At 41.4% G+C, this 24,313-nt stretch overlaps 2 protein-coding genes across 3 annotated transcripts in view; one reads left to right on the top strand and one right to left on the bottom strand.

Moving 5' to 3' along the window:
* The window catches only part of p4ha2 (procollagen-proline, 2-oxoglutarate 4-dioxygenase (proline 4-hydroxylase), alpha polypeptide 2), a 55,544-nt gene extending 54,284 nt beyond the window's left edge, over nucleotides 1–1,260 (bottom strand). The window contains exon 1 of one of the 2 annotated variants that reach the window (XM_079585087.1): nucleotides 1,219–1,260. The gene's annotated coding sequence lies outside the window, so the exon portion shown is untranslated. Of the gene's footprint in view, nucleotides 1–861; nucleotides 884–1,218 lie in introns of those variants that run through there. The other variant, XM_079585086.1, reaches the window with a different exon arrangement.
* The window catches only part of cngk (cyclic nucleotide-gated potassium channel), a 135,417-nt gene that overhangs the window by 670 nt on the left and 110,434 nt on the right, over nucleotides 1–24,313 (top strand). The gene's annotated exons all lie outside the window — the stretch shown is intronic.

The following is a 24,313-nucleotide window of genomic DNA, read 5'->3' as shown; positions in this document are numbered from 1 at the left end:
GCTTCAAAAACAAGCCCAAAACACGCCCAATATTATTATATTATTTAACTTTCAGCATTATCATTTATTACCAATAAATGAGCCTGCAACATATTAAACTGAAACAACTCCTTTATTACAAAAGGATAAACAGATTAGGAAAAAAAGGATTAAAAAAAAATCAGTGAACTGCAACAAAGCGGAGGGCACGCACTAACTTATCCTCATCTCCGATCACCTGTGAGGCTGACCTATCCAGTCTTTAAGTTGTTTATCCTTTTCCCAGTCTTTGTTGTACTTTTTGCCATACTTGGACCACTTCGTTGGAGGCATATTTTGTAGAAATTGAAATGTTTGTATTTATTTACGTCTATCATAGCTTACAGCGTTGCGCGCGCCTGCACGTTGAACGTGATTTTTCCTCCAATGAGGGGGATAAGGGGGCGGATTCGGCGGAATGTTTTGCCACAGCACTTATATTATTGCACTGATTGGCTATAGCTATAAGCAGACAGTGTCAATCATTGTATTGGAGATTGTGAAAACGGCAACCGTGACCATAGATGTAAAGAAAACTAAGTTGCCTGTCAGATTTTCCTAACAAGCAACCATATTTTTTTAATAAGCCCAAAAAAACGCAACCCGCAACCCGTGCTGTTTTAACGCGACTTACTAATAAAAAAAGCCCAAAGTCGCTTATTATAAGCGGACTTGGCAACTATGTCAGGGGCCTCATTTATAACCGTTGCGTAGCAGCTACGCACAAAACAGGCCCAGAAAGAGGCGTACGCCACTTCCGACGCATAAGTTGTGATTTATAAAAACAAACTTGACGGGAAAATACATAGACATGTATAGAAAGGCTAACGTTAGATGGCTTACCGGCGCTGAGAGCCAATGGGACCTGACGACGTCACACGGCGGCCATCTTAGGACAGGACCGCTCGTCCAGTTATAACATTAAAGTCTATTGTGCATGTAGTGCTGAAATAACTATATTTTGCTCAATTTTCAACCGATTTTCAAACGGCTTGGTGTGTCATAAAGGTCAGGGATGCGGCTATTTAACTGCATACTTGTGAAAAATTATAGCCACGGAGTTTATTAAGCTACAATTTAAACATCGGCATCAGCACAAATCATAGCCACGTTAATAAGGTTTGTAATAAACCAAACCGTTTGTAAATCCGTCAAGAATTCAGCAAGTTACGAGCATTTTAGTTGGCGTATGTCACTCACCTTCCGTCCACAGCAGCAGGGAGCAGCAGCGCAGTCTCCTGACCTAAGATGGCCGCCAAGTGACGACACAGCTGACTCCGCCTTGAGCCATCTAGCCTTTCTATACATGTCTATGGGAAAATATGCGCACCTGCACGCAAACTCTGACCCATGCGTACGAACGTTTTGGAGACGGAGCAGTTTGGCGACGGCGTGCGCACGGTTTTATAAGTCTCCATTTTTGGCTTTCGGGAGCACGTCCACTTTTAGTAAGGATCCTACGCACAGTTTTATTAATGAGGCCCCAGATCAATGCATGTAAGATGAAAAAAAGCATGTCATGTTCTGGCTACAGACGAAGCCAAAAGAACCGTTTATGAATTTATTAGAAAATCAAGACTTCACATTTAGTAACTTTAGCTGTCCTGCATAATGTAGATCCAACCAGCTCCAAAACACCTGCCTGGAAGTTTAACAGGAGACTTTGAGCTGATTCAGGTGTGTTTAATTATGGGTTAGAGCTAGTGCTATGTCAGTGGCACTATTATCTCGGTTATGGCTTAAGTAAACAGCAGAGAAAGAGCATATGTGCTTATATTCTTGCTCTTGTCTGTGGTCTTAATGTTAATCTAACTACAAAAGACAAAGAACTCTCTCCCTGCTCTTCACTGAATAAATAAATAATAATTTCTGTACCTGAAAACTACTTTTAGACTTACCTGAAAAAGCACTGGTTATTTCATTTGTATCTTTGTTCTATTGTATTTATTTATTTGTGTTATTGCTTGTAGTTTAATTTTTTTTAATTTTTTTATTATTAATAATGACTGTTTACTTGTTTTTTAATAATCATTTAAATTTATATTAGAAGTTTTAGCTCTGGTATTGAAATTTGAATCGAGAATTGTTAAATTTCACTGGTACCTAAAATTTTGGGTGTCATAGCCTTATTTATTACATTACAATACAAGGATTAATGGGTCAAAAACAATAACTATTTTATTGATTTATTACTTTCTTTTTGGTGGGGCCAGTGAAAATGAAATCATTGAAATTAGTGAATCGAATCAAGAGTCGAATTGAGATCTTATAAATCGGAGTCGAATCGGGACATCTGAATCAATCCCCAGCCCTAGTCTTGTGTCAAATATGAACTCAATCAACATTTTAAGAGATACTGAGCAGATTCTCAGATCCTCTGATTGGTTATTATTTTCAGCAGAAATCACTGTGATTGGCTACAATACTCAACGCTGCAAAATCAGGTTGTAAATAGACAGCGCCGTTTTAACTCATATGGCAAGAATAACAACCATATTCGCTTTAATTTAAAATACAAATTCTATGTTAAACGTAGTAATATAACTATTAATCCTGCTGCAAAATTATTTTTTTTATTACATGGCTTGGTTAAATTCTAATGTAGAATGCGGTCTGTTATTTCTTGATAACAACCGCTGCTAAGTATAACACACCGTTGCCATGAAAAAACAGAGCGTTGCCATGGACACGATGTTCTTTAACGGAAGCAGTACAATCGTTTTTAAATCAATAAACTCCTTTTTAAATCAAAATTTTGTGTCAAATTATTGATTTATTTGGCAGGTAGCCATGTCATAAGCAGGATAATATATAGCGAGGCGGTTGTTATAGCAGATACAACCCTTCAGGCTCTGCTTCGAGCCGGGGTCCCGATCAGCCTGTCGGGGTTGTATCATAGACAGTATACGATGGACACAGTGACCCCATAGATTTCAACGGAGAAAAGTGAAGTCAATTACTAGAAGCACTCACTTCCTGATCGCCAGGCGAACTGTGCAGACTCAAACTGAGCTCGACGACTGTAGATGTGACGTGAGCCTGTCTGACAGCTGTCAGTCTTCTAGTAGCTGTGCCGAGAGAAATCTGAATCATCTTCCGGATCTCGCAGAGACGGAGAGCGTGAGTATTAGCTGTCCATGAGCTAGCAGCAGGAGCAACTTTATCACTCTCTATGGGCTTCTCCCTTGACTTTATCAGACTTTATGCCTCCACGTCCCCCCTATTGCCCGTGAGCTTCTCCGCCGGTCTATACGGTAATTTCTCGACTGTGCAACAGAGAGTCGCGTTGTTATGACGCAATCGTTAGCCTATTTTTACAAAAGCTGCTTCTGCGGGGCCATAACGTGAGATACAAGGTAATGGAGCCTTTTATACATTATCGTGTTTCTTTAGAAATAAATAATGGACAAATGGAGTCTTTGGACGCCTCAGATGTAAAGTTATTCGCTGTCAAAGTGACGCCAAAATGAATGGGAGTCAATGAAATGCTAACAGCAGGTGGGGTCCGCTAATCAATGGCGGCCCCGGGGAAGCCTCAGTTTCCGGCTGATGGATTACACCCTTGGGTTGTATCATAGACAGTATACGATGGACACAGCGACCTCATAGGTTTTAACAGAGAAAAGTGTAGCCAATTAGAAGCACTCACTTCCTGATGGCTGAGCGTACTTTCAAGCTGAAAGCCACACCTGCATCACGATTTAAAATATTAATTGTGCAGTTTTGACAGATTCATTGATTAAATCTGGAGTTTTTTCACTAGATGACTTTGCACTGAACTGACTGACAGCTTCAGTGATTATAAAGTAGGGGTGGGCGATATGGCAAAAATATCATATCACGATTTTTTTCAGGAAAATCACGATTCACGATTTTATCACGATTCCTTTTCATGTTGGTTTTACTATTTTGCAAGTGACTGAGCATCACTGCCAAACTAATGTCCCTATTTTAAAAACAAAGCCTTAGGTAACAACATATAAAATAAAAAAGAATGGCAGACATTTAGGCCAAAGTGGCGAAGATAAAAAATATTTAGGGCCCAAGCCTTGAAAAGGCGAAGGCCCTATTGTTTTCCTTGGGATTATTAGGGCCCAAGCCTTGAAAAGGCGAAGGCCCTATTGTTTTCCTTCGGATTATTCTTCTTTATTATTTATTATTATTATTATTATTATATTACTACCTTTTGGGCACTTTTGGGGGCCTTAACGTGCTCAAAAACTCTTGAAACTTTGCACAAATGTCAGAACCCGCGGCCATTAGAGCTGGACTGAAGCTGGTACCCGGGCGTGGCAGGAGGGCTCGACAGCGCCCCCTGGAACGCGGTCCGAAAACTTGGTCCATAAATCAAACACGCTTGCGTGGAATAATATGAAACTCGGTACACTTATAGATCTCATCGGTTCATATATCCTTCATGCTCTGACTTTTTACCCCAGCCCAACAGGAAGTCGGCTATTTGGCGTAGTTTAAAAAACACATGCAATGGAATTTAAAATACTCCTCCTAGACGATTTAACCAATCACCACGAAACTCGGTGTGCATGAAGTCAAGACATGGAGGATGAAAAATTGCCAGGGGATTTTTGATATCTCGAACGGTTTGGCCGTGGCGAGGAAACGAATTTATGGCGAATATTGGAAACAGGAAGTGTGTTATAACATCCTCATACATTAACTGATCTTGATGAAACTTCAGCAGTGTGTTCGCTGTAAGAGGCCGATCATATGGATGTGACTATTGTGAGTCAAAGTTATAGCGCCACCAACTGGCAGCAGGAAGTGTGTCACTTTCAAAATGCTTTGAATTCACCCTCTTATTTTTACCCGATTTGCTTCAAACTTTATGTGTATAATGTAAACACACGGCAGATGTAGACCTGTGAAAGAATTATTGATATCTTAAATACTGTTGCCATGGCAACGCTTTAAACTTTTATATTCTTTTTGGGTGCATTTGAGGCTCTTAACATGCTTCAAATTGCATGAAACTCAACATGCATATCAGATTTATTAGGTACTAGGCATGTGTGAAGTTTCAGAAACGGGCGCGGTGGAGGGGCTCAGTAGCGCCACCTTTAGTCAAAAATGGGGTATTAGTTTTACCTACAGTAACAAAAATCGGTATTTATATTTATCTCCCCGAGCCGGACAACTTTCTAATTTACAGTCATTAGCTCCGACCAACAGGAAGTCAGATATTTTGGTTTGAATGTGATTTGATGGGAATTTTGCCAGTCTCTCTCAGTGTCTGTGTGTGTGAGAGAGGAGGGGGGCTTTATTTTAACCCTTTCTCTGCTGTGTGGGACTTCTCGGGCACTTTTGGGGCCCTTAACGTGCTCGAAAACTCTTGAAACTTTGCACACAGGTCAGAACCTGCGGCCATCAGGGCTGGGCTGAAGCTGGTACCCGGGCGTGGCAGGGGAGCTCAACAGCGCCCCCTTGAACGTGGTCCGAAAAACTTGGTCCATATATCAAACACGTTTGCATGTAATAATATGAAACTCGGTACACATATAGATTTAATCGGGCCGAACAACTTTCGTGCTCTAAGTTTTACACCAGTCCAACAGGAAGTCGGCTATTATGGGCTGTATGAAAATGCATGCCCCTGGAATTTGATATACTCCTCCAAGAAAAATTATCCTATCGCCACCAAACTCGGTCAGCATGAAGTCAAGACATTAAGGACGCTAAATTGCGGACGGATTTTTGATATCTCGAACGGTTTGGCCGTGGCGAGGAAACGAAGTTATGGCGAGAAAAGAAAAACACAATGTGTTATAACGTCTTCATACATTAATTGATCTGGATGAAACTTCAGCAGTGTGTTTGTTGTAAGAGGGCGATCACATGGATGTGACTATTGTGAGTCAAAGTTATAGCGCCACCAACTGGCAGCAGGAAGTGTGTTACTTTCAAGATACTTTTGACTAAAGTGGGTGGGTTATTTTTACCTACAGTCACAAAACTCGGTCTGTATATTGTGCTTATCGATCCGGACAACTTTCTCATTTACAGTCATTAGCTCCGACCAACAGGAAGTCAGATATTTTGGTTTGAATGTGGTTTTGTCTCTCTCTGACAGAGTTCCCCCTGCCATTCTCTCTCTGTGTGTGTGTGTGTGTGTGTGTGGAGTGGGGGGGAGGGGAGGGAGAGAGGGCACACACACAGACAGCCCCCCCCCCCCCTTTTCTGTGTGTGTTTGGAGGGGAGCAGAAAGACTCACACTAGAGTGCGGATCGGGCCAAATTTTTCAGTCCGAGCCCGGCCCGCGTCCGACAGAGCAGTAACCGAACCCGACCCGAGCCCGACAGGCATAAAGATATTTATGTTCGAGCCCGACCCGAGCCCGACAGTTAAAATCCCATTTTTTTCTCATACTAATGACAATTGTACGTTTTTTTGTGTGGAAAGCCCGCTTTTATTAAGCAACTGTAGGAAGGCAATCGGAAATGTCAACAGGACAAGCGCATCAGCGCTCGGAGCAACAAGCGCTCTTAACACCTGGCGCGCGCACATTATGCACGGGTTTCGTTGTCACGGCTACATAAACAAATGTCCGCACACAGGAAGACGGATGTTATGGTAATATTTTACATGTATTTTAATCACAAAAACGAACGTTTGCATCAAGTGAAAGCATCAGGCACATCGGCTACCTACATAATAAGCTGTTTTAAATTTAAAATGTTCAATGCCTTATCGCGCTGATGTGACCGAGCCCGACCCGAACCCGAACATCATTTCTAAATATCTGTCCGAACCCGGCCCGGCCCGTCGGGTACCGGCGGGTCTCGTCGGGCTCGGGTCGGGTATCCATCCTCTAACTCACACTGATGCAAGCTCTAAAGCAGACTTCTTCTCGACAGTCAAAGCGGGGTTACGTTATTGCCCGTCGTGCACAGGAACCCGAAAGGCAACGGGGTGGCGGCTTTTTATATATATATATATATATATATATATATATATATATATATATATATATATATATATATATATAAATAAATATAGCTGCACGCAGCGATGGAGGGCCCAAGCCGGTGGCAGCGCCAGCCCGGTGCCTTTAGTGTAACTAAAGGCACCAGGGTGGCGGTGCCACCGGCTTGGGCCCGTAATCGCTGCTTGCAGCTATATTTATTTATATATATATATATATATATATATATATATATATATATATATATATTTATTATTATTATTATTATATTACTACCTTTTGGGCACTTTTGGGGGCCTTAACGTGCTCAAAAACTCTTGAAACTTTGCACAAATGTCAGAACCCGCGGCCATTAGAGCTGGACTGAAGCTGGTACCCGGGCGTGGCAGGAGGGCTCGACAGCGCCCCCTGGAACGCGGTCCGAAAACTTGGTCCATAAATCAAACACGCTTGCGTGGAATAATATGAAACTCGGTACACTTATAGATCTCATCGGTTCATATATCCTTCGTGCTCTGACTTTTTACCCCAGCCCAACAGGAAGTCGGCTATTTGGCGTAGTTTAAAAAACACATGCAATGGAATTTAAAATACTCCTCCTAGACGATTCAACCAATCACCACGAAACTCGGTGTGCATGAAGTCAAGACATGGAGGATGAAAAATTGCCAGGGGATTTTTGATATCTCGAACGGTTTGGCCGTGGCGAGGAAACGAATTTATGGCGAATATTGGAAACAGGAAGTGTGTTATAACATCCTCATACATTAACTGATCTTGATGAAACTTCAGCAGTGTCCTCGCTGTAAGAGGCCGATCACATGGGTGTGACTATTGTGAGTCAAAGTTATAGCGCCACCAACTGGCAGCAGGAAGTGTGTCACTTTCAAAATGCTTTGAATTCACCCTCTTATTTTTACCCGATTTGCTTCAAACTTTATGTGTATAATGTAAACACACGGCAGATGTAGACCTGTGAAAGAATTATTGATATCTTAAATACTGTTGCCATGGCAACGCTTTAAACTTTTATATTCTTTTTGGGTGCATTTGAGGCTCTTAACATGCTTCAAATTGCATGAAACTCAACATGCATATCAGATTTATTAGGTACTAGGCATGTGTGAAGTTTCAGAAACGGGCGCGGTGGAGGGGCTCAGTAGCGCCACCTTTAGTCAAAAATGGGGTATTAGTTTTACCTACAGTAACAAAAATCGGTATTTATATTTATCTCCCCGAGCCGGACAACTTTCTAATTTACAGTCATTAGCTCCGACCAACAGGAAGTCAGATATTTTGGTTTGAATGTGATTTGATGGGAATTTTGCCAGTCTCTCTCAGTGTCTGTGTGTGTGAGAGAGGAGGGGGGCTTTATTTTAACCCTTTCTCTGCTGTGTGGGACTTCTCGGGCACTTTTGGGGCCCTTAACGTGCTCGAAAACTCTTGAAACTTTGCACACAGGTCAGAACCTGTGGCCATCAGGGCTGGGCTGAAGCTGGTACCTGGGCGTGGCAGGGGAGCTCAACAGCGCCCCCTTGAACGTGGTCCGAAAAACTTGGTCCATATATCAAACACGTTTGCATGTAATAATATGAAACTCGGTACACATATAGATTTAATCGGGCCGAACAACTTTCGTGCTCTAAGTTTTACGCCAGTCCAACAGGAAGTCGGCTATTATGGGCTGTATGAAAATGCATGCCCCTGGAATTTGATATACTCGTCCAAGAAAAATTATCCTATCGCCACCAAACTCGGTCAGCATGAAGTCAAGACATTGAGGACGCTAAATTGCGGACGGATTTTTGATATCTCGAACGGTTTGGCCGTGGCGAGGAAACGAAGTTATGGCGAGAAAAGAAAAACACAATGTGTTATAACGTCTTCATACATTTATTGATCTTGATGAAACTTCAGCAGTGTGTTTGTTGTAAGAGGGCGATCACATGGATGTGACTATTGTGAGTCAAAGTTATAGCGCCACCAACTGGCAGCAGGAAGTGTGTTACTTTCAAGATACTTTTGACTAAAGTGGGTGGGTTATTTTTACCTACAGTCACAAAACTCGGTCTGTATATTGTGCTTATCGATCCGGACAACTTTCTCATTTACAGTCATTAGCTCCGACCAACAGGAAGTCAGATATTTTGGTTTGAATGTGGTTTTGTCTCTCTCTGACAGAGTTCCCCCTGCCATTCTCTCTCTGTGTGTGTGTGTGTGTGTGTGTGGAGTGGGGGGGAGGGGAGGGAGAGAGGGCACACACACAGACAGCCCCCCCCCCCCCTTTTCTGTGTGTGTTTGGAGGGGAGCAGAAAGACTCACACTAGAGTGCGGATCGGGCCAAATTTTTCAGTCCGAGCCCGGCCCGCGTCCGACAGAGCAGTAACCGAACCCGACCCGAGCCCGACAGGCATAAAGATATTTATGTTCGAGCCCGACCCGAGCCCGACAGTTAAAATCCCATTTTTTTCTCATACTAATGACAATTGTACGTTTTTTTGTGTGGAAAGCCCGCTTTTATTAAGCAACTGTAGGAAGGCAATCGGAAATGTCAACAGGACAAGCGCATCAGCGCTCGGAGCAACAAGCGCTCTTAACACCTGGCGCGCGCACATTATGCACGGGTTTCGTTGTCACGGCTACATAAACAAATGTCCGCACACAGGAAGACGGATGTTATGGTAATATTTTACATGTATTTTAATCACAAAAACGAACGTTTGCATCAAGTGAAAGCATCAGGCACATCGGCTACCTACATAATAAGCTGTTTTAAATTTAAAATGTTCAATGCCTTATCGCGCTGATGTGACCGAGCCCGACCCGAACCCGAACATCATTTCTAAATATCTGTCCGAACCCGGCCCGGCCCGTCGGGTACCGGCGGGTCTCGTCGGGCTCGGGTCGGGTATCCATCCTCTAACTCACACTGATGCAAGCTCTAAAGCAGACTTCTTCTCGACAGTCAAAGCGGGGTTACGTTATTGCCCGTCGTGCACAGGAACCCGAAAGGCAACGGGGTGGCGGCTTTTTATATATATATATATATATATATATATATATATATATATATATATATATATATATAAATAAATATAGCTGCACGCAGCGATGGAGGGCCCAAGCCGGTGGCAGCGCCAGCCCGGTGCCTTTAGTGTAACTAAAGGCACCAGGGTGGCGGTGCCACCGGCTTGGGCCCGTAATCGCTGCTTGCAGCTATATTTATTTATATATATATATATATATATATATATATATATATATATATATATATTTATTATTATTATTATTATATTACTACCTTTTGGGCACTTTTGGGGGCCTTAACGTGCTCAAAAACTCTTGAAACTTTGCACAAATGTCAGAACCCGCGGCCATTAGAGCTGGACTGAAGCTGGTACCCGGGCGTGGCAGGAGGGCTCGACAGCGCCCCCTGGAACGCGGTCCGAAAACTTGGTCCATAAATCAAACACGCTTGCGTGGAATAATATGAAACTCGGTACACTTATAGATCTCATCGGTTCATATATCCTTCGTGCTCTGACTTTTTACCCCAGCCCAACAGGAAGTCGGCTATTTGGCGTAGTTTAAAAAACACATGCAATGGAATTTAAAATACTCCTCCTAGACGATTCAACCAATCACCACGAAACTCGGTGTGCATGAAGTCAAGACATGGAGGATGAAAAATTGCCAGGGGATTTTTGATATCTCGAACGGTTTGGCCGTGGCGAGGAAACGAATTTATGGCGAATATTGGAAACAGGAAGTGTGTTATAACATCCTCATACATTAACTGATCTTGATGAAACTTCAGCAGTGTCCTCGCTGTAAGAGGCCGATCACATGGGTGTGACTATTGTGAGTCAAAGTTATAGCGCCACCAACTGGCAGCAGGAAGTGTGTCACTTTCAAAATGCTTTGAATTCACCCTCTTATTTTTACCCGATTTGCTTCAAACTTTATGTGTATAATGTAAACACACGGCAGATGTAGACCTGTGAAAGAATTATTGATATCTTAAATACTGTTGCCATGGCAACGCTTTAAACTTTTATATTCTTTTTGGGTGCATTTGAGGCTCTTAACATGCTTCAAATTGCATGAAACTCAACATGCATATCAGATTTATTAGGTACTAGGCATGTGTGAAGTTTCAGAAACGGGCGCGGTGGAGGGGCTCAGTAGCGCCACCTTTAGTCAAAAATGGGGTATTAGTTTTACCTACAGTAACAAAAATCGGTATTTATATTTATCTCCCCGAGCCGGACAACTTTCTAATTTACAGTCATTAGCTCCGACCAACAGGAAGTCAGATATTTTGGTTTGAATGTGATTTGATGGGAATTTTGCCAGTCTCTCTCAGTGTCTGTGTGTGTGAGAGAGGAGGGGGGCTTTATTTTAACCCTTTCTCTGCTGTGTGGGACTTCTCGGGCACTTTTGGGGCCCTTAACGTGCTCGAAAACTCTTGAAACTTTGCACACAGGTCAGAACCTGTGGCCATCAGGGCTGGGCTGAAGCTGGTACCTGGGCGTGGCAGGGGAGCTCAACAGCGCCCCCTTGAACGTGGTCCGAAAAACTTGGTCCATATATCAAACACGTTTGCATGTAATAATATGAAACTCGGTACACATATAGATTTAATCGGGCCGAACAACTTTCGTGCTCTAAGTTTTACGCCAGTCCAACAGGAAGTCGGCTATTATGGGCTGTATGAAAATGCATGCCCCTGGAATTTGATATACTCGTCCAAGAAAAATTATCCTATCGCCACCAAACTCGGTCAGCATGAAGTCAAGACATTGAGGACGCTAAATTGCGGACGGATTTTTGATATCTCGAACGGTTTGGCCGTGGCGAGGAAACGAAGTTATGGCGAGAAAAGAAAAACACAATGTGTTATAACGTCTTCATACATTTATTGATCTTGATGAAACTTCAGCAGTGTGTTTGTTGTAAGAGGGCGATCACATGGATGTGACTATTATGAGTCAAAGTTATAGCGCCACCAACTGGCAGCAGGAAGTGTGTTACTTTCAAGATACTTTTGACTAAAGTGGGGGGGGGGGGGGTATTTTTACATACAGTCACAAAACTCGATCTGTATATTGTGCTTATCGATCCGGACAACTTTCTCATTTACAGTCATTAGCTCCGACCAACAGGAAGTCAGATATTTTGGTTTGAATGTGGTTTTGTCTCTCTCTGTGTGTGTCTCTGTGTTTGTCTCTCTCTGTGTGTGGGGAGGGAGGGAGGGCACACACACAGACAGCCCCCCCTTTTCTGTGTGTGATTGGAGGGGAGCAGAAAGACTCACACTGATACAAGCTCTAAAGCAGACTTCTTCTCGACAGTCAAAGCAGGGTTACGTTATTGCCCGTCGTGCACAGGAACCCGAAAGGCAACGGGATGGCGGCTTTTTATATATATATATATATATATATATATATATATATATATATATATATATATATATATATAAATAAATATAGCTGCAAGCAGCGATGGAGGGCCCAAGCCGGTGGCAGCGCCAGCCCGGTGCCTTTAGTGTAACTAAAGGCACCAGGGTGGCGGTGCCACCGGCTTGGGCCCGTAATCGCTGCTTGCAGCTATATTTATTTTTCTTTATTATTATTAGGGCCCAAGCCTTGAAAAGGCGAAGGCCCTATTGTTTTCCTTCGGATTATTCTTCTTTATTATTTATTAGGGCCCAAGCCTTGAAAAGGCGAAGGCCCTATTGTTTTCCTTGGGATTATTCTTTATTATTATTATTATTATTTTACTACCTTTTGGGCACTTTTGGGGGCCTTAACGTGCTCAAAAACTCTTGAAACTTTGCACAAATGTCAGAACCCGCGGCCATTGGGGCCGCGCTGAAGCTGGGACCCGGGCGTGGCAGGGGGGCTCGGCAGCGCCCCCTGGAATGGGATTCAAAAACATGTCCATATATCAAACACGCTTGCCTGTAATAATATGAAACTCGGTACACTTATAGATCTCACCGGTTCATATATCCTTCGTGCTCTGACTTTTTACCCCAGCCCAACAGGAAGTCGGCTATTATGGGCTGTATGGAAACGCATGTTCTGGCATTTAAAACACTTCTCCCAGAGAATTCATCCGATGACCACGAAACTCGGTGTGCATGAAGTCAAGACATGGAGGATGCTAAATTGCGAGGGGATTTTTGATATCTCGAACGGTTTGGCCGTGGCGAGGAAACAAATTTATGGCGAATATTGGAAACAGGAAGTGTGTTATAACATCCTCATACATTAACTGATCTTGATGAAACTTCAACAGTGTGTTCGCTGTAAGAGGCCGATCACATGGATGTGACTATTGTGAGTCAAAGTTATAGCGCCACCAACTGGCAGCAGGAAGTGTGTCACTTTCAAAATGCTTTGAAATCACCCTCTTATTTTTACCGATTTGCTTCAAACTTCATCTGTATAATGTAAACACACGGCAGATGTAGACCTGTGAAAGGATTATTGATATCTTAAATACTGTTGCCATGGCAACGCATCAAACTTTAATATTCTTTTTTAAAGTTTTTGAGACTCTTAGCATACTTCAAATTGCATGAAACTCGACAGACACTTTACATTTATTGCCTAGTACACTTGTGCACAGTTTCAGAAACGGGCGTGGTAAGGGGCTCAGTAGCGCCACCTTTAGTCAAAAATGGGGTATTAGTTTTACCTACAGTAACAAAAATCGGTATCTATATTTATCTCCCCGATCCGGACAACTTTCTAATTGACAGTCATTAGCTCCGACCAACAGGAAGTCAGATATTTTGGTTTGAATGTGATTTGATGGGAATTTTGCCAGTCTCTCTCAGTGTCTGTGTGTGTGAGAGAGGAGGGGGGCTTTATTTTAACCCTTTCTCTGCTGTGTGGGACTTCTCGGGCACTTTTGGGGCCCTTAACGTGCTCAAAAACTCTTGAAACTTTGCACAAATGTCAGAACCCGCGGCCATCAGGGCCCGACTGAAGCTGGTACCCGGGCGTGGCAGGGGGGCTCGGCAGCGCCCCCTGGAATGGGATTCAAAAACATGTCCATATATCAAACACGCTTGCATGTAATAATATGAAACTCGGTACACATATAGATCTCATCGGGCCGAACAACTTTCGTGCTCTAAGTTTTACGCCAGTCCAACAGGAAGTCGGCTATTATGGGCTGTATGGAAACGCATGTTCTGGCATTTGAAACACTTCTCCCAGAGAATTCATCCGATGACCACGAAACTCGGTGTGCATGAAGTCAAGACATGGAGGATGCTAAATTGCGGACGGATTTTTGATATCTCGAACGGTTTGGCCGTGGCGAGGAAACGAATTTATGATTAAAAAAGGATGCATAAAGTGTGTTATAACTTAGTTATAGTTTTACCTACAGTTACAAAACTCATCGTGTATATTGATCTTATCAAGCCGAACAACTTTCTAATAAACAGTCATTAGCTCCGACCAACAGAAAGTCAGATATTGTGGTTTGAATGTGAATTGTGTCTCTCTCTGTCTCTCTGCCATTCTGTGTGTGTGTGTCTGTCTGTGTGGGGTGGGGAGGGGAGGGGGGATCTGTGTATGTGTGTGTGTGTGTGTGTGAGGAGGGGGGCTAGTTTAGTTTAACCCTTTCTCTGCTGTGTGGGACTTCTCGGGCACTTTTGGGGCCCTTAACGTGCTCGAAAACTCTTGAAACTTTGCACACAGGTCAGGGCACACACACAGACAGCCCCCCCTTTTCTGTGTGTGTTTGGAGGGGAGCAGAAAGACTCACACTGATACAAGCTCTAAAGCAGACTTCTTCTCGACAGTCAAAGCGGGGTTACGTTATTGCCCGTCGTGCACAGGAACCCGAAAGGCAACGGGGTGGCGGCTTTTATATATATATATATATATATATATATATATATATATATATATATATATATATATATATATATATATATATAGCTGCAAGCAGCGATGGAGGGCCCAAGCCGGTGGCACCGCCACCCCGGTGCCTTTAGTGCATTATTATTATTAGGGCCCAAGCCTTGAAAAGGCGAAGGCCCTATTGTTTTCCTCCGGATTATTAGGGCCCAAGCCTTGAAAAGGCGAAGGCCCTATTGTTTTTCTTCGGATTATTATTTATTATTCTTTATTAGGGCCCAAGCCTTGAAAAGGCGAAGGCCCTATTGTTTTCCATGGGATTATTATTTATTCTTCTTCTTTATTATTATTATATTACTACCTTTTGGGCACTTTTGGGGGCCTTAACGTGCTCAAAAACTCTTGAAACTTTGCACAAATGTCAGAACCCGCGGCCATTAGGGCCCGACTGAAGCTGGGACCCGGGCGTGGCAGGGGGGCTCGCCAGCGCCCCCTGGAATGGGATTCAAAAACATGTCCATATCTCAAACACGCTTGCATGTAATAATATGAAACTCGGTACACGTATAGATCTCATCGGGCCGAACAACTTTCGTGCTCTAAGTTTTACGCCAGTCCAACAGGAAGTCGGCTATTATGGGCTGTATGGAAACGCATGTTCTGGCATTTGAAACACTTGTCCTAGAGAATTCATCGGATGACCACGAAACTCGGTGTGCATGAAGTCAAGACATGGAGGATGCTAAATTGCGAGGGGATTTTTGATATCTCGAACGGTTTGGCCGTGGCGAGGAAACGAATTTATGGCGAATATTGGAAACAGGAAGTGTGTTATAACATCCTCATACATTAATTGATCTTGATGAAACTTCAGCAGTGTGTTTGTTGTAAGAGGCCGATCACATGGATGTGACTATTGTGAGTCAAAGTTATAGCGCCACCAACTGGCAGCAGGAAGTGTGTCACTTTCAAAATGCTTTGAATTCACCCTCTTATTTTTACCCGATTTGCTTCAAACTTCATCTGTATAACGTAAACACACGACAGATGTAGACCTGTGAAAGGATTATTGTCATCTTTAATACTGTCGCCATGGCAACGCTTTAAACTTTTATATTCTTTTTGGATGCATTTGAGGCTCTTAACATGCTTCAAATTGCATGAAACTCAACATGCATTTGACATTTATTGTGTAATAGACATGTGCGAAGTTTCAGAAACGGGCGTGGTAAGGGGCTCAGTAGCGCCACCTTTAGTCAAAAATGGGGTATTAGTTTTACCTACAGTAACCAAACTCGGTACGTATATTCTTCTCTTCGATCCGGACAACTTTCTAATTTACAGTCATTAGCTCCGACCAACAAGAAGTCAGATATTTTGGTTTGAATGTGAGTTTTGGTATATTTTAGACTCCGAGTTTTTAGCGGTGGTTTATTTTATTCACACCAAACTTTTTCAACATGATGAAAATACATTAAAGATGCTAAATTGTGAACGGATATTAAATATCTCAAACGGTTTTGCTATGGCGAGGGATTAAAGTAATGTCCAAAAAAGGAAACACTAAAAGCCTCATATCTTCTAAAAAAATTATTATACACCATTTATTTCTATATAAAAGTATACAAATATCAGAACTAAACCCATTTTGTTCTTTTATTTCAATTTAAGAATTATGTATAAGTTAAAAAACAGCCAGAATGCACTTTTTAAGTAAAAAAATAAGTCATACATAGGGCAATACTGCCCTCTTGTGGTCAAAATCGGGTAGGCCCATTGTATATTGTATCTATATAAATAGTGACTGTTAGAATATTTTCCTACCGGTTAATCGATGTGCAATTAAAGCGGGGGCTTTGAAATCGCTAACTTAAAAGCCAAAGTAGTACTGGACGTCCAGTAGGAATGAACTAAAAACATTCACTCTGTTCTGCTCGTTCCTCGCCGTGAACGCGTTATTGCCCGTGCAGCCATGAGCATTTAGTTTAATTTTAAACATAGCGCCATTTCGGGGATGGGATTGCTTGAATTGCGTGTTCAATAGCCTATTATTCTTAATCTTTTCAGTCAGCTTTTCACCCATGATTAATGAAATTGGACTCCTTGTGCTGATGTTTGCTGCGACTCATTCAGCTCACGATTTATTAAGCGGACACATTCAGGTTTTAATAGGCTAGTGCCCACTATATTTGAATATCTGTATATTGTAATATCTACACCTAGTCACACCCTACTCTTATTAAATGTATGCTTCATAGTTCATTTTTAATTTCTAAATTTGATCAATAAATTAAATTATTTAGAATAATAAGACACTATAGGACTGTTAGCCTACCCTGTGGCTGATCAAATTAAATATTTTACACTGAAAAATAACAATGCATTAAATAATGTTTTAAGATTGTTTTAAATATAAGTTAATTAACGATCGTTGCAAAGAATGAAAGGCTACTTTTAAACATAACACTAAACCTCCTATAGGTGTCGCCAGGCGACCGTCTTAATGAGCGAGTCATTGATTCATTCGTTCAAACGAGTCGTTCGAACGACTGAGTCATTCATGAATGACACAGATCTTTATGGATTGATCATTGAATCTTTGAGTCAAGCGATTCTTTCAGAATGCGGAATCATTCACTAATGAAAAAACACGACCGTCTTAATGAGCGAGTCATTGATTCATTCGTTCGAACGACTGAATCATTCATGAATGACACAGATCTTTATGGATTGATCATTGAATCTTTGAGTCAAGCGATTCTTTCAAAATGCGGAATCATTCACTAATGAAAAAACACTGTGAGATGCGCGATGGTTCTGCTGTGACCTTTGTTTAACTATTTTCGCTGCTGAAACAGAACAAAAATAGTCAACATTGTTGTGTGTGTGTGTGTGATTTTGGTTGGGTGACATTTGTATGTTACAGTTTGACAAGAGTTTATAGAGTTAGGGTTAGCACAATGTTGTGTTTTATTGCAAGTGCACACAAATATAAGGAAACACTTTGCAGTTTGAATGATGTCCTGTATGAACAAAATGACGGAGTATGTTTTTCGATCGATCCTCGTATACACACACACACACACACACACACACACACACTGCAATCTTGACATCGCAGCCACACACACAGACAGCCCCTCCTGTGTTTGTCTGTGTGGGGAGGGGGGCAGAAAGACTATTAAAAATAGGTATATTGTGCCATCTAGTGTTTTATACTATGTATAAATGTGTTTTTTCTTTTAAACAAGTGTTTTAAAGTACACTAATTTCAATTAATTCAATGCTGCATTTTTATGTATATTTAAACATTATCAAAGACTACTTTCTGTCAAAGTTAGGATGTTATTTTTTTAGTAAAATATTTTCAATAGTTATCTGTCTCTGTCGGTCATTCCCCTCCCCTATTCCTGTTTTTCATTGCACGCTTTTAAATGTAAAAAAATCTTTCTGTTTTGATATATTTAAACTTTTTTAAAAATCTAGCAAAAAATGCGCCTTTTTGCACAACCCATTTTTATTTTTTTTATTTTTTCACTGTTCTAATCAGGTCAGGCAAGTCAAATGATCTGTCTTGTCCCTTAAAAAAATTAATATATACCACACTTCATATGAATTTTTGGTCTTGTGTACTTACAATGGCTGCTGATTTCATGTGTCCGTTAAGTCCATGAAACTGTAGGGTGTCTAATTTTTCATTTTAGTTTTCAGAACGGTGCTCACGCCCTCGATGCGCACTTTTGCAGAACCCACACTGATGCAAGCTCTAAAGCGGAGATACGTTATTGCCCGTTGTGCACAAGAACCCTAAAGGCACCGGGGTGGCGGTTTTTTATATATATATATATATATATATATATATATATATATAAATAAATATAGCTGCAAGCAGCGATGGAGGGCCCAAGCCGGTGGCACCTCCACCCTGGTGCCTTTAGTGCAACTAAAGGCACCGGGGTGGCGGTGCCACCGGCTTGGGCCCGTAATCGCTGCTTGCAGCTATATTTATTTATATATATATATTTATTATTATTTTACTACCTTTTGGGCACTTTTGGGGGCCTTAACGTGCTCAAAAACTCTTGAAACTTTGCACAAATGTCAGAACCCGCGGCCATTAGGGCCGGACTGAAGCTGGGACCCGGGCGTGGCAGGGGGGCTCGCCAGCGCCCCCTGGAATGGGATTCAAAAACATGTCCATATCTCAAACACGCTTGCATGTAATAATATGAAACTCGGTACACGTATAGATCTCATCGGGCCGAACAACTTTCGTGCTCTAAGTTTTACGCCAGTCCAACAGGAAGTCGGTTATTATGGGCTGTATGGAAACGCATGTTCTGGCATTTGAAACACTTGTCCTAGAGAATTCATCGGATGACCACGAAACTCGGTGTGCATGAAGTCAAGACATGGAGGATGATAAATTGCGAGGGGATTTTTGATATCTCAAACGGTTTGGCCGTGGCGAGGAAACGAATTTATGGCGAATATTGGAAACAGGAAGTGTGTTATAACATCCTCATACATTAACTGATCTTGATGAAACTTCAGCAGTGTGTTCGCTGTAAGAGGCCGATCACATGGATGTGACTATTGTGAGTCAAAGTTATAGCGCCACCAACTGGCAGCAGGAAGTGTGTCACTTTCGAAATGCTTTGAAATCACCCTCTTATTTTTACCCGATTTGCTTCAAACTTCATCTGTATAATGTAAACACACGACAGATGTAGACCTGTGAAAGGATTATTGATATCTTTAATACTGTCGCCATGGCAACGCTTTAAACTTTTATATTCTGTTTGGATGCATTTGAGGCTCTTAACATGCTTCAAATTGCATGAAACTCAACATGCATTTGACATTTATTGTGTAATAGACATGTGCGAAGTTTCAGAAACGGGCGTGGTAAGGGGCTCAGTAGCGCCACCTTTAGTCAAAAATGGGGTATTAGTTTTACCTACAGTAACCAAACTCGGTACGTATATTCTTCTCTTCGATCCGGACAACTTTCTAATTTACAGTCATTAGCTCCGACCAACAAGAAGTCAGATATTTTGGTTTGAATGTGAGTTTTGGTATATTTTAGACTCCGAGTTTTTAGCGGTGGTTTATTTTATTCACACCAAACTTTTTCAACATGATGAAAATACATTAAAGATGCTAAATTGTGAACGGATATTAAATATCTCAAACGGTTTTGCTATGGCGAGGGATTAAAGTAATGTCCAAAAAAGGAAACACTAAAAGCCTCATATCTTCTAAAAAATTTATTATACACCATTTATTTCTATATAAAAGTATACAAATATCAGAACTAAACCCATTTTGTTCTTTTATTTCAATTTAAGAATTATGTATAAGTTAAAAAACAGCCAGAATGCACTTTTTAAGTCAAAAAATAAGTCATACATAGGGCAATACTGCCCTCTTGTGGTCAAAATCGGGTAGGCCCATTGTATATTGTATCTATATAAATAGTGACTGTTAGAATATTTTCCTACCGGTTAATCGATGTGCAATTAAAGCGGGGGCTTTTAAATCGCTAACTTAAAAGCCAAAGTAAGTACTGGACGTCCAGTAGGAATGAACTAAAACACATTCACTCTGTTCTGCTCGTTCCTCGCCGTGAACGCGTTATTGCCCGTGCAGCCGTGAGCATTTAGTTTAATTTTAAACATAGCGCCATTTCGGGGGTGGGATTGCTTGAATTGCGTGTTCAATAGCCTATTATTCTTAATCTTTTCAGTCAGCTTTTCACCCATGATTAATGAAATTGGACTCCTTGTGCTGATGTTTGCTGCGACTCATTCAGCTCACGATTTATTAAGCGGACACGTTCAGGTTTTAATAGGCTAGTGCCCACTATATTTGAATATCTGTATATTGTAATATCTATACCTAGTCACACCCTACTCTTATTAAATGTATGCTTCATAGTTCATTTTTAATTTCTAAATTTGATCAATAAATTAAATTATTTAGAATAATAAGACACTATAGGACTGTTAGCCTACCCTGTGGCTGACCAAATTAAATATTTTACACTGAAAAATAACAATGCATTAAATAATGTTTTAAGATTGTTTTAAATATAAGTTAATTAACGATCGTTGCAAAGAATGAAAGGCTACTTTTAAACATAACACTAAACCTCCTATAGGTGTCGCCAGGCGACCGTCTTAATGAGCGAGTCATTGATTCATTCGTTCAAACGAGTCGTTCGAACGACTGAGTCATTCATGAATGACACAGATCTTTATGGATTGATCATTGAATCTTTGAGTCAAGCGATTCTTTCAAAATGCGGAATCATTCACTAATGAAAAAACACGACCGTCTTAATGAGCGAGTCATTGATTCATTCGTTCGAACGACTGAATCATTCATGAATGACACAGATCTTTATGGATTGATCATTGAATCTTTGAGTCAAGCGATTCTTTCAAAATGCGGAATCATTCACTAATGAAAAAACACTGTGAGATGCGCGATGGTTCTGCTGTGATCTTTGTTTAACTATTTTCGCTGCTGAAACAGAACAAAAACAGTCAACATTGTTGTGTGTGTGTGTGATTTTGGTTGGGTGACATTTGTATGTTACAGTTTGACAAGAGTTTATAGTTTAACAAAAGCACAATGTTGTGTTTTATTGCAAGTGCACACAAATATAAGGAAACACTTTGCAGTTTGAATGATGTCCTGTATGAACAAAATGACGGAGTATGTTTTTATGTCTCCATTTTTCGATCGATCCTCGTACACACACACACACACACACACACACACACACACACACACACACACACACACACACACACACACACACACACACACACACACACACACACACACACACACACACACACACACACACTGCAATCTTGACATCGCAGCCACACACACAGACAGCCCCTCCTGTGTTTGTCTGTGTGGGGAGGGGGGCAGAAAGACTATTAAAAATAGGTATATTGTGCCATCTAGTGTTTTATACTATGTATAAATGTGTTTTTTCTTTTAAACAAGTGTTTTAAAGTACACTAATTTCAATTAATTCAATGCTGCATTTTTATGTATATTTAAACATTATCAAAGACTACTTTCTGTCAAAGTTAGGATGTTATTTTTTTAGTTTCAAAAGTTCTCTGTCTCTGTCGGCCATTCCCCTCCCCTATTCCTGTTTTTCATTGCACGCTTTTAAATGTAAAAAAATCTTTCTGTTTTGATATATTTAAACTTTTTTAAAAATCTAGCAAAAAATGCGCCTTTTTGCACAACCCATTTTTTATTTTTTTATTTTTTCACTGTTCTAATCAGGTCAGGCAAGTCAAATGATCTGTCTTGTCCCTTAAAAAAAATAATATATATATATACCACACTTCATATGAATTTTTGGTCTTGTGTACTTACAATGGCTGCTGATTTCATGTGTCCGTTAAGTCCATGAAACTGTAGGGTGTCTAATTTTCATTTTAGTTTTCAGAACGGTGCTCACGCCCTCGATGCGCACTTTTGCAGAACCCACACTGATGCAAGCTCTAAAGCGGAGATACGTTATTGCCCGTTGTGCACAAGAACCCTAAAGGCACCGGGGTGGCGTTTTTTTATATATATATATATATATATAAATAAATATAGCTGCAAGCAGCGATGGAGGGCCCAAGCCGGTGGCACCTCCACCCTGGTGCCTTTAGTGCAACTAAAGGCACCGGGGTGGCGGTGCCACCGGCTTGGGCCCGTAATCGCTGCTTGCAGCTATATTTATTTATATATATTTATTAGGGCCCAAGCCTTGAAAAGGCGAAGGCCCTATTGTTTTCCAAAGGATTATTATTAGGGCCCAAGCCTTGAAAAGGCGAAGGCCCTATTGTTTTCCTTCAGATTATTAGGGCCCAAGCCTTGAAAAGGCGAAGGCCCTATTGTTTTCCTCCGGATTATTATTATTATTATTATTATTATTATTATTATTATTATTATTATTATTATTATTATTTTTCTTACGACTATTCGGGCACTTTTGGGTCTCTTAACGTGCTCAAAAACTCTTGAAACTTTGCACAAATGTCAGAACCCGCGGCCATTAGAGCCGGACTGAAGCTGGTACCCGGGCGTGGCAGGGGGGCTCGACAGCGCCCCCTGGAACGCGGTCCGAAAACTTGGTCCATAAATCAAACACGCTTGCGTGTAATAATATGAAACTCGGTACACTTATAGATCTCATCGGTTCATATATCCTTCGTGCTCTGACTTTTTACCCCAGCCCAACAGGAAGTCGGCTATTTGGCGTAGTTTAAAAAACACATGCAATGGAATTTAAAATACTCCTCCCAGAAAATTCAACCAATCACCACGAAACTCGGTGTGCATGAAGTCAAGACATGGAGGATGAAAAATTGCCAGGGGATTTTTGATATCTCGAACGGTTTGGCCGTGGCGAGGAAACGAATTTATGGCGAATATTGGAAACAGGAAGTGTGTTATAACATCCACATACATTAATTGATCTTGATGAAACTTCAGCAGTGTGTTCGCTGTAAGAGGCCGATCACATGGATGTGACTATTGTGAGTCAAAGTTATAGCGCCACCAACTGGCAGCAGGAAGTGTGTCACTTTCAAAATGCTTTAAAATCACCCTCTTATTTTTACCCGATTTGCTTCAAACTTTATGTGTATAATGTAAACACACGGCAGATGTAGACCTGTGAAAGGATTATTGATATCTTAAATACTGTTGCCATGGCAACGCAGCAAACTTTAATATTCTTTTTTAAAGTTTTTGAGACTCTTAGCATGCTTGAAATTGCATGAAACTCGACAGACACTTTACATTTAATGCCTAGTACACTTGTGCAAAGTTTCAGAAACGGGCGTGGTAAGGGGCTCAGTAGCGCCACCTTTAGTCAAAAATGGGGTATTAGTTTTACCTTCAGTAACAAAAATCGGTATTTATATTTATCTCCCCGAGCCGGACAACTTTCTAATTTACAGTCATTAGCTCCGACCAACAGGAAGTCAGATATTTTGGTTTGAATGTGATTTGATGGGAATTTTGCCAGTCTCTCTCAGTGTCTGTGTGTGTGAGAGAGGAGGGGGGCTTTATTTTAACCCTTTCTCTGCTGTGTGGGACTTCTCGGGCACTTTTGGGGCCCTTAACGTGCTCGAAAACTCTTGAAACTTTGCACACAGGTCAGAACCTGCGGCCATCAGGGCTGGGCTGAAGCTGGTACCCGGGCGTGGCAGGGGAGCTCAACAGCGCCCCCTTGAACGTGGTCCGAAAAACTTGGTCCATATATCAAACACGTTTGCATGTAATAATATGAAACTCGGTACACATATAGATTTAATCGGGCCGAACAACTTTCGTGCTCTAAGTTTTACGCCAGTCCAACAGGAAGTCGGCTATTATGGGCTGTATGAAAATGCATGCCCCTGGAATTTGATATACTCGTCCAAGAAAAATTATCCTATCG

Source organism: Phoxinus phoxinus (genome assembly GCF_949152265.1).
Source record: "Phoxinus phoxinus genome assembly, chromosome: 17".
NCBI lineage: Eukaryota > Metazoa > Chordata > Actinopteri > Cypriniformes > Leuciscidae > Phoxinus > Phoxinus phoxinus.
Note: the sequence above shows the minus strand (reverse complement) of the source record. Positions and strands in the feature narration are given on the sequence as shown.